The sequence below is a fragment of the Micromys minutus genome (assembly GCF_963924665.1).
Source record: "Micromys minutus genome assembly, chromosome: 30".
Taxonomy (NCBI): domain Eukaryota; kingdom Metazoa; phylum Chordata; class Mammalia; order Rodentia; family Muridae; genus Micromys; species Micromys minutus.
In genome coordinates this window covers 15,626,371-15,638,397 of record NC_137965.1, presented here as the reverse complement: position 1 = coordinate 15,638,397, position 12,027 = coordinate 15,626,371, and the positions used below count along the sequence as shown (strand labels likewise).

The 12,027-nt window shown below is 40.6% G+C and overlaps 1 pseudogene across 1 annotated transcript; it reads right to left on the bottom strand.

Annotated features, from left to right (window-relative positions):
* Nucleotides 1-1,481: 1,481 nt before the first annotated feature.
* On the bottom strand, nucleotides 1,482-2,128 carry LOC308439813 (large ribosomal subunit protein uL29m-like; annotated as a pseudogene). The gene has a single exon. The product of its transcript is annotated as a large ribosomal subunit protein uL29m-like (transcript).
* Between the last annotated feature and the right edge of the window lie 9,899 nt (nucleotides 2,129-12,027).

Genomic DNA, 12,027 nt, shown 5'->3' with positions numbered 1-12,027 from the left:
TCATCAGAAGTAATATTTAATCTTTTAAATGATTTAATATCTATGCCAATAAAGACACTGGAGGTGGGAACTGAGGTAAAAAGCCTGCTAGCTCAGAGAGGTGATTTTATTCTTGGAACTATATATAAAGCATCTACTTACAAGTCTGTGTCTACAATTAAACTGCCAGCTCTTTAGAAATCTCTTTCTGTCTGTGCCAACCCACGAGGCTAGTCTACCTTTCTCTTGAGGGCCTCCAAACCTAGGAGGTCATCTTAGCTCTCTCTTCTAGAAGACTGTTTCACTGTGTCCCTCCAGTTGCTTCTCTGTTGTTCCCGAAGCCCAAAGAGAGAATCCCTATTGCTTACCTGGAACTGCTATAAAGGCTCTTCCAAGCCAATGGGGAACCAAAACACAGTGCTCTCAAAGGTCCATTTGCTATAGACGAAGTCTCTAGCTCCTCCCCTGGACCCTTGGCAGGCTAAACCATGTCACCAGGCCATCCAACTGACTTTGCCTTGATTCATAGAGCAAAGATAGCAAGACCTCTCCCAAGCAACTTGCCATAGACAAGAAACTTTCTATTCTCAAGCATTTTTATCTATGTAGGCCTTTAGAGACACACCAAATTATGCACACAGACACACACACACACGCACACACACACACATATACATACATACATACATACATATATATAATATATATTATATATATATATATATATATATATATATATATATATATATATATGAGGGTGGGTATATATGACAAATGCAAAGTCTTTCTTTGCAAGCTTGACTATTTTTCTAACAGGTTTTCTATGTGCAATAATCAAATATCCTGTAACAATCAGGTTGCATGAAAATACTATTTACCAGCTGAGCCGTCTCAACTGCTCTCATTTATAGTCTTACTCATAACCTGGCTTACTTATGAAACGGTTTGAGGCAGCTTCTGTAAATACTTTATTTGGTATAAGAAAATTACAAGCAAGTGGAGAAAGAGAACAACAGATGAATATTAAAACAGACATTATGAAATGAAAGTTTTCACTTGACAGAAACATTTTTCTTTCTTTTTTCTTAAAGATGTATGTATGTATGTATGCATGTATGTATATATGTATGTATGCAAGTGCACTGTCGCTGTCTTCAGACACATCAGAAGAGGGCATCAGATCCCATTACAGATGGTTGTGAGCCATCTTCTGGTTGCTGGGAACTGAACTCAGGACCTCTGAAAGAGCAGTCGGTGTTCTTAACCACTGAGCCATCTCTCCAGCCCCCAAGAACATTTCTTTATAAACTGCTTAACAGATAGATATTCACATCAGGACACAGGCTTTAAAAACAACAGAACCGGATTTCTGGGTCTTATCTTAGACTGTACTAGGTTTCCAGTTTTGAGAGAGAGAGATGGGAACTTTGCCTGGAGAATTTTTTTTCTTTCTTTTTCTATAAACTTCCCTTTCTTGTTTAAATACAGCCATGTTTCTCAGTTCATAGTCTGATAAAACAATCCACATAAGGCATTTCGAAGAACCATCTTTTGTTGTATCTTTTCCTTAGGTACCAAGATACAGATAGGCCACTGCTTGAATATGTGCCAGATGATTTGTCCAGAGATGTTCCTTCTCCAAGCACCAGGTCTTGGTTTTTCTTGACCAGTCTGCAGAAGCCTTAAAGCATCTTTCCCTCTCCTGGACAACTTTATCCAAGGCACCCTTTCTAACCTCTCTGGACTTGGCATTGGCAATCTCTGTCACTTGGCTTCCTGCTCTAGAGTTAGAAGTATGTTTCTTTCCTTCAGAAGGGCATACCAAAGCTTATGTGCTTTTGCACCTCAGCCGCTGGCCGGTCCATAAAGCTCGGAAGTTGATATTTTTCTTCTCCCCAATTCTTTGGGTCATCAAAAAAAAAAAAAAAAAAAAAAAAAAAAAAAAAAAAAATTCACCTAGTCCTTTCCTTGACAATGTGGTATGAAGTCGTTTACACTGGAGAAAGGATGTGACATGTGGTGTGTTCTTATGCAACAAACTAAGAGAAGACCTGTAACTGGAGTGAGTGGGCGTCTTGGGATTTTCTAGGGAACAAGCAGCCTTCAGGAATGCTCTTCTACAAATACCCACTAGACTGGTCACAGTCATGCTTCTGACTGTAGACCCACTGTATTAGTGTCTTTGAAATGAATTAATGTGTGTTTACATGGAATGTTTTTGTGCTTTTACTGAAATAGGATAGAATTCTCGCTGGGCATGGTGGTGCACACCTTTAAACTCAGCACTTGGGAGCACAGGGCAGAATAATCAGGAGTTCAAGACTACTCTTGGCTACATAGAGAGTTCAAGGCTGGCCTTAGCTACATGAGATCCTATCTCAATACTAAACCTTTTCTCTCCCTATTTTTTATGATTCTAATTTCTAAGATTTTAATGTCAAAGGTAAGAAATGATTAGCTTTAGACTCATGATCACATCAGTCAAATAAGAAAATGTCTGTTTTACTGTTGAAAACTACAGGGAAGTTTTTTTCACATGTCTCAGTTGGCTTGGGATGAACTATCAAAATACTATAGAGGCCCTTTCTTGCACGGTGTATGTTTCTCACTGTTTGTGAAGCTGGGGAGGGACATTGGCAGAGTTGGGTTCTGGTGAGTGTTCTCTTCCCGGCTTGTAGATAGCTGGCTCTTAGCTCTGTTGTAACAGACGTCTGCTTGGACGCCCAATTTGGTTGATAATGCTACTCTGTGCAATGAAATTCACAGTGTTTTTATTGTCGTGAGATTGCATCCTCCAACCTCTCAGTACTAAGCAAAGACATATTTCTGTGGGCCTTAAGATGTCTTTGGGACTCTAAGGAATTTATTTATTTAGTGTTTGAATGACTCCTGCCTGGAGGCACTTAACCCTTGAAATGAATATCAATGATTCTTACTTTGTTATAGATGAATGCGACCTCACAATGAAAGTGATCCACATTGGATTCTGCACATGATTTCAAAGACCACATTCTCCCACATGGTCTGTGTCTAGGACAGAGAGGAATAGATATGTCTTTAAAAATAGCTCATAAATAATGTTGGTCATAACTAAGCATTTGGGTTGAGAAGCAGTCGGTTGGATTTAATGTTCCTGGCAAGGACTGGAATGCGGCTAATTCTATGCTGCAGATTAAAGAAAACACTCCAGCTGTCTGGAGAACAGGAAACTCAGAGGCACATTTAAAAAACACCACACTCATGTTTCAGGGTTGGAGGAGTGCCTGGATCATGTAGTCTCTGGTGCTGGAAACTCTCACACTCCTTGGAATACAGCTCAGATTTCTGGTTGCTCTTACTGTCTGGCCCCAGGAGATGACCCCTAAAATATAGGTATCATTGCTGTTCTGTAACTTCCTGTATCCCCATCAATTCTTATAGTGCATGCTGAGGAGAGCAAGGCTCAGATAAAGGGAGGACCAGCATGTTCCTTACGAGGTAGCAGAGACCACAGGTTTGCAAGTTTGTAGGCAGCAGGGGTATATACTCTGGAAAAAATCACAATCTCAGTTCCAGAGATGTGGTGTTACCAGAGAGACCCAAGAGAATAAGTGTCTCAAGAATGCACCTGCAAAAGCACTACTTGGGACTCTTTGGGACATGGGCTTGCTCATAGGTGAATTGCATTTAAATCCACAGATACATACTGATATAATGTAAATGCACTTTCCACGTATTTTATTCTGCTGGTGTTAGGAGCTGAACTTTCAGGCTTAGTTATGAAGTTCATGAATGTGCTAATGCTGTTTTGGGGAAGATTTGATGCCTCAGATGTGGGCTTATGATTAAAAAAAAAAAGATGAGTTTGGTTTCATCATTCCTGTCTTGAGTCTCTGTGTGTGTCGTGTTGTTCTGCACTGTTATGACTAATATCTCATGCCACTTCTGTAACTTTTTAGCTTCCAGAGCTATGAGCCAAACACTTCTATTGTTTATAAATTCCCCAACCTGTGGTGTTTTGTTATATTACCAGCAGACAGACTGAAGAGCCCATATGGTCCACACTTGGTACTATGAGTTTTAGCCTGAGAGACTGATGTAGTTGAGATAATGCTTATTTCAATTATAACATGTTTAGCACTGTGAAATATTTCAGCTGTGATTGGTATGACTTCTTGCACCTGCCCAAAGATAATTAGCTGCAAAATATGTGCTTCACTAAGTAGCTGAGTTAGCTTGCCTTATGGGTTTATTGATGATAAACCAGTTACATGTGGAGCAGAATCTAACAGAGAGGAAGGTTTTGGGCTTAGGATGGTTGCTCTGTGTCTTTTCTTCATGGTTAGGTGTCAAGGTCATACCGTTGTACCAATTCCTTGCTCATAACCATTGTTTTTATGGTTTATATGACCAAATATCCCACTATGACCTTTTATCTATATTATGTTATTGCCCAAAAGTATTTACTGATCAGGTAAGAGTAGAATAAGTTAATAAGGAACATGAAATGTCTGTCTTTGCAAAGTTCATGGAAAATGGAAGCATTATGTGTCACACACATGTATGCATAATTTGATACACACATGTATATATGCCTATATATTCATGTATATCTATATATATGCCTATATAGATGCATATCTATCTATCTATCTATCTATCTATCTATCTATCTATCTATCTATATAATCTGTTTATGTTTTTAGTTTTTGTGTAGCCTAGCCTGGCCTAGAATTCACCTGTATTCTGGGCTTCAAACATGGCAATTCTGGGACTACAGGAGGGAGCCATCATTCTTGAGTGGATTTATATTTAAGGAGGGGTTATTTTTTTGCTTGCTTAGTAAAGGAAAGCACACTTCTCAGGAAATAACTTTGTGTGCTCGTGTGGGTGCACGTATGTTTCTGAGGATTAAAAATAGGGCCCTATAGGTGTGAGACATACGCTGTAACCTGGAACCGCAGTTTAGCCTTCATGCTTATATTTGGATTAGTTGAGGAATATTTCCTGAGGCTCAGCGGGGCATCTTAACTGGTAATACTTTCATGCTTTTATACTTAACCTAGTTTTGTGCTTCTTTGCTATGTGTTTCGATGTAGGGTAGTGAAAAATAAAGTTGTTCTTTCATCAGAAGGAACGCAGAGCACCGCCCACAGCCTGTTCCTTACCTTCCTCACTGTGGGCACAAAAACACCTGACAAAAACCCAAGGAAGAAACTGTTGATTTGGGCTGGTGGTTTGGGGTCCAGTCCATCATGGAACCTGAGGCAGCTGGTCAGGTTGTGCCCACTGTTAGGGAGCAGAGAAATGAGTTTTGAGCTTCATTATTCAGTCTGGGACCTCAGTCTATGTCAGGACACTGTCCATGTGCCGGGCTGAGAGGATCTGCCTGCTTCAGTTAAGCCTGTTTGGAGACATCCTCACAGGTAGATGACCTCGGACATTTTCTCCCAGGTGACTCTAGAGCAAGCCAACAGGTACAATTAGCCACCATGTGAGAAATGCCTTCCACCCCGCATCTTATGTTCCCAAAACTTGCATCTTAGATGAAAATTTAATAGTTCTTTAAAACTGAGTTGGAAAGACCTTTGTGGTGCATGATTGTAATCCCAGTTCTTAGGAGACAGGAGGATTCTAAATTGGAGACTAGCATTGCCTACTAAATGAGTTCAAGGCTAACCTAGGCTACAAAGTGAGACTCTTTAAACAAGAACACCTTGGTCGAAAAGGTCCAAAAATCGAGTCATAGGATCCAAAATCCTTATTTATTTTTTTTTTTTTTTACAAATATGGATTTTAAATTCAATTTTTTTCCTCTGCCACTATGTAGTTCCTTCCTGAAAAATATGGAACTGCTCACTAATGACACTCCTGAGATAGCCCATTCACCGAGCCTCAGAGATGTTACTGATCTTGCTCTCGAGATTATTGCTGGGGTTCTTGCATTGGTTTCCAAACACTGAAAATGCACACATAGGCTTTCACCTTCTCCTGCACCATGAGCTCTTCTCTCAACAGCTTGGGTAAGACCGGATTGCTCTCCAGAACATCACTGCTCACAGGGTGCCACCCTGAGCCCAAGATCGCTGAAGAAGGCTCGTACAGCGTCAGGTCTCTGTTCTAATGAAGGTATCCAGATGTGACTTGTGAAGCAGCTCAAGTACCAGCCATAAACTCTACCCACTGAGACAGCTAAGATTCATCATTGGAGACACAAGTCTTACGTACAGTATGACCCTGCTGTGCCGTGCATCTCCACAAGATGCAGAAAAAGCAAAGGAGACAATGCACAGTGATAGAGTGGGTACTTGGAGATTTGAGGGTAATATTTTCTGTTCCATTTTGTGAGGCCCTTTCCTTCACTTTTACAATTGCAACGGTGCAGATGTGTATTTGTGAATGTCCAGACAACTTAATTTTCGGAAGTGAGAGAGATGCTTTGGTTAACACAGAGTCAGGACAAATGGTAAAGGCAAGTCAAGTGTACCTTGCCTTTTGAGCAGCGATTGCCACGTGTGGACATAAATCTATCCCCCTGTATTGCCTGCCTCATGAAGGTCCAAACACTTAAAAATGTAACAGGGTGGGGCAGGCGGGAAGACTAGAGTCGTTATAAAATATGCTCTTAGCATCCATCTGTGTGCGCTCTCTCTTATGCTTGGTCCCAGGATCTCCTGGCTTCATCACATCCCTTCCCAGAGTCCCAAGTCATTGTTGCTGGCTTTCCCATCATTGTCATCAAGTGCCACATACGCTTAGGTCAGAATAACTGAAGAACTTTTTTGTCCCCCTTCTTCTGAATGTTGGTACATGGCATTCAAGAATCTCTACCCTGAGAGACTCTAGAGCTGTGGATATCCAGATACGTGAGAGCAAGGTAAAGAACAGAGTGGCCATATTGTGCAGTGTTTGTAGCTCCTTGTCTCCTTCACTTGACAGCCCTGTGCTTCTTTCCTTACCTAGCCTGGCTTGCTGGCTGGTCAGTCTAACAGTGATGTTCTTTCTTTTTCCCCTTTTCACTTGTGCGTATCTTTGTTCTTAACAAATCCATGCAGAGAGGTCACAGAGTGGCAGTTTCGTTGGTATCTTCACACAGTGATTATTTAGAAATCGATCATTATGAATAGTGGCGAGGAAGAAAACCTTTGTCACAGCTTGTCAGATTGCTGGAAAGACAAGCAGTTGCTTGACATGAACGTAAGTGAGGTTGTCTCTTGGGGCAGAGAGGATTTGGGGAAAGCTGGGCCATCTCAGAGGATTCAGGGACTTAGGCATGACCTGTTATATGACATAGGGTCTGAAAGGCCTGGAAAGAAGGGCTAAATGTCTCTGCCCTGTAGTTTCAACATGCTCACGCGTGGCTGACGAATTAAACACCCTACGGAAGCTGGTGTTGGAAGTTGAGTCAAGGGATCCCGGCCACAGAGAAAGCAAGCAAGAAAGTCTGGCAGCCTGGGAAGAGGCAGGGACTCCTTGTGCATAGGTCACAGGCCCACATTCTCCTGTTTTCTCCTCTAATGGCAAAGGGGACTATGACTCCCTATACAAAGTTGTTCAAATCATCATCAGAAAGGACCATGTGTGCATGCACTTAGGTATATGCATGTGTGCATAGCAGCACATGTGCATGCATGTGTATGAAGAAAGTTGGGGACTACATGGGTGATCATTCATGAGCAGTGGAGTGGCAGCATATGCAGCATTCAGTATGCACACACACAAGTTATTGATCACTAGGACAAATGCTTTGCCATTACTTCTGTTACCATTGCTGTTCTTATAAGATTAGTGTGTGTGTGTATGCATGTGTATGTGTGTGTGTGTGGGTATATGTGTGTGTGCATGTGTATGTGTGTGTATATGTGTGTGTGTGTATGTGTATGTGTGTGTATATGTGTGTGTGTATTTGTGAGTGTACATGAACCTATGTATAGAAGCCAGAGATCAACCTTGGGTTGATCATTCTTCAAGTATCTTCCACCTTGTTTTTTTGAGACAGGATCTCTCTGTCCTGGAATTCTAAGTAGACTAGACCAAAGAGTCAGGGATCCCCAGAGATCTGACAGACCCTGCTGGCTCAGATCTGGAATTACAAACACACACCACTAAGCCTTGCATTCCCCTCCCCCTCCCTGTTGCATTCCCCTCCCCCTCCCTGTTGCATTTCCCTCCCCCTCCCTGCTGTGGGTTCTAAGCACAGAGCTCACATTCTCTTGCTTACTTGCAAAGCAAATACTTTACTGACTGAATCACCTCCCTGTCCCTACCTCTTTGTCTATTGATCTTCTACTTAATTTCAACTTGATTTTTATATAAGACAATAAAACGGATTTGTCCTTATTTTGTTTTTAGAAAGAAAAAGATAAAACTTTTTTTTTTTCAGGCTACGTTTGAAAAAGGTGAAATGACACCCAACGGGTTTAAACTCGAGAAAAGTGTTAAAGGGAATTGCATCTTAAAGTAGTATTAGTGAACAAAAAACTTGGGCACTAATATCATTTTTTTTTAATTTAGAAACATTGTGAGAATAACTAGTATATTATTGAAAGTAGTAATTTTAACAATTTTAAATTCATGTTGAAAGAGAAAATTGGACTAATTTTCAAAAGACATCAGTCTTCATTTCTTAGGAGATCACAGTGATTAAATTAACTGCCGGCAGCCTCTCATTACTTGAGGATAATAGGAGTATGATGGGGGGAGGGAAGGGATGATAGGAGGAAGGGAAGGAAGAATGGCGTATATCCTAGCGAGGGCTTCACAGTTGAAATGTCTCCCACCTATCTCTCTTGGAGCAATTTATATATTCAAGGCATAACCCCTCTTCAGCTCTTTTTTTTTTTTTTTTTTTTTTTTTTTTGGCTTAAAATCCAACTCAAATGAAGGACTGGAACATTTTTCTTAGAGTCGGAACAAAGAATTTTTTCCTTTAATGGAGTGCATAATGTGCCGATTCTAAAGAAAATCCTGTCAAATGCGAAGAACTCTGAACATTGAAAAGACAGTTCAGTTCCTTCCTTGGATGTATTTCAGGGCCCTGTCCTGACCTCTCTATGAAATTGGACACTGGACAAGGACAGTAATGTCACGCTCACTTGTTACTTGGTCCTTTTAAATGACTCTCTCACTTTGAAATGAGCTATTGAAATTACTGAGAGTTAAGGAAATTGCCAATGGATGAGAGACTAAATAGATCCTTGTCTGTCTGGTCAGCAGAGACTTTCTGGAGATGGTAAAGTGGTTTCCATCAGTGAAAAAGAGCACCCATTTCCTTCAAGAGCTTTCCAAACTCAGAACAAGGGAGACAGCGTTCTGTGTCTAGTCCCACCTATGCATGGTCTCTTCTTTCCAGAGGTGGCCAGGACCGGAGCCATCCAGGATGGGAGCCTGCTGGCATGCTGCCTGGCTGGACTGTCTGCCTAGAGACTCAAATTATTGGCTATGACTCAAGTCACACGCCTGCATCTCTAAACCTTCCCTGACTAGATCCTAAACTAAACAGAAGAATCCTAAGGACCAAAGTAAAAGAAGAAGAAAAATGATCTAGTTTAGCATGTGGAGAAATTCTTGTAGAGTTGCTGGTGTTTATTCTGAAATGCTGTCCCTTCTGTTTGGGGAAGGAGGAAGATGTGTCATAAAGTCTTTCCAGGGAAGAAGTGGAGATGTGAGATTCTATGTGCATCGAATGCAAAGACAAGAACATGAAGAGAAGCTGGTAACCGAGCGTTTGATAAGCTAACATGCATCTTACATCAGCACCCATTGACTCGGACGTTGTCTCTAGTTTAACCATGATCATTTAAAAAAGGCAGTTAGAAACTGTTCCGCTAAAGGATGGTGTCACGATGCTCTGCAATTTAACACTATGGAACAAGATCTGCGAAACACAAATTTGCACAATAGAGAGAAAAGAAAAATTCCTTAGACTTATCTTTTGTGAAAATAGAAAGATTTTTTTTTTTTTTTTTTTTTTTTTTTTTTGCTTTAGGGTGATACATATGTCCTGTCTATATTTAAATTTTGGCCTCAGAAGCAGTTTTACTGCTTACATGAATGTGCATAAGTTTCCATTCAAACAGAAAAGATAATTTAAGAATACCCACCTCAGTGGATGCAGTACCCATCAAGCACGTCCACCCACGGCAAAAGAATGTTATTAATCAGAAATGGACACTGTTTACCTCAAAGGAAGCAGTTATTAAATGTAATTGCAATGGAAACAAAATGTTTGTATGGCCTACTGTGTAATTTTAAAATGTACATAAAGAAGGTAAATATCCTAACCCCTGGGTCGAAATGTTTGATCTAGGTCTGGTTGTGAGGGAACATTTAGACAAGGCCAGCCGGACAGATAAAGCAACCCAAAACCAGAGAGATATTGTAGACATGGTACGGTTCAGTTGACTCTATAAAACCTATGATCTCCATACCCAAGGATTCAGCCAGAAACAGAATTGCACCTATATGAGACGAGGGACTGACTTGCTCTTATTTCTTAAGCAAGACAATCTAGTATCTTACTATGAAGCATTCCTATTGCGTTATCTATAGGACCCAGAGGTCTAAAGCACACTGGGAGGGCACATATGTTCCATTCTATGTAAGACGCTGGGGCATCCTTGATTGTCGTATTTACAGGCTTCTGGAAGTAGCTCCCTGATAGATATTAAAGATACATCACATATAAAGTAAGGATTGATCTTTGACTGGAGCCTGGGTCTCAAATGAAACTCAACAAATTCTCTAGACCAGAAAGGACATTATTAAGACAGTTAGGGAAATTAGAATTGTATGGGTTTTTTAGGAAGAATGATGTATATTCTAAAAATTATGTAGTTTAGAAAATGAGTTGATTATTATTACTAATTTGTAACACTTTCCCACTGGCAAGATTGAAGGAAAATGGAAGGAAGTACTAAACTCATGAAGACATCTTTTCTTTTTAAAATGTGGGAGTGTTTTGTCTCCATGTTTGTAAATACACCATGTGATTCCTGTATCTTTGGAGACCAGAAGAAAGCATTAGATTCCCTGGAATTAGAGCTATAGAAGGTTTTGTTAGCTACGATGCGGGTGCTGGAAACTGAACCAGGGTCCTTCGCTAGAACAGCAAGTACTTTAAACTGAGGAGTCATCTATCTGCCCCATGTGCACATTTTCAGAGCATTTTAAAGTAGAGACATGCTGGAGTATGTGTGCAAAGGTGAGAACTCACCATTCATTCTAGCACTGAGCAGTAAGCTTTCGGGATCTGAGATTAACTCCCAGCTCACCACTCAAGTCTTCCTTCAGGGGAGAAACTAAACTGTCAGTTCTCTGGGAGAAGACCTTGACCATTCCACACTGACCAACTTAACTCTCTTGGTGCATGTTCTCGGGATGATATGCATGGCTCCGATTTCCTCATACGTGGCTGAAAATCTAATAGCATCCTTTAATCTTCTGTCTGGCATAGCTCAGCAGCAGACCTGGACTGAGGAGCCTCATAGCATTTTGGTATGTAAAAAAAAACACTCTCTGACTAGCCTTTTCTTTGAGTGACATTTATAAACTGAAAACCCAACTCATTACTTTGTTATTCTAATTGATGAGCCAAATCAGAATAAAGTAAGTATGCTTGTTCACAGGCTTATATAAAGAAGAACCATCAAAGTCTTGGCAAATTTCTGATTCCATTTTACCTTTGGATTTCAGCTGAAATGAATTCTGGGCAGTGATTATTTTACATGAGAAAAGCTGTTTATTTATTTATGGGCTAACTTTTTTCAGAGTTAATTATTTTATTATCTTCTCAGACTGAGTAGAGCTTACTGAAATTGTGTATTAGTCAGGGTTCTCTAGAGTCTAGAACTTATGGGTAGTGTCTATAGAGTAAGGGAATTTGTTGGTGACTTACAGTCTGTAGTCCAGCTCCCCAACAATGGTCAGCAGCAGCTGTGAATGCAAGTTCAAGGATCTAGCAGTTTCTCAGTCCCACAAGGAAGCAGGTGAGGAAGAGTCTTCCTTCTTCCAGTGTCCTTATGTAGGTCTCCAGTAGAAGGTGTGTCCCAGATCAAAGGTGTGTGCTAC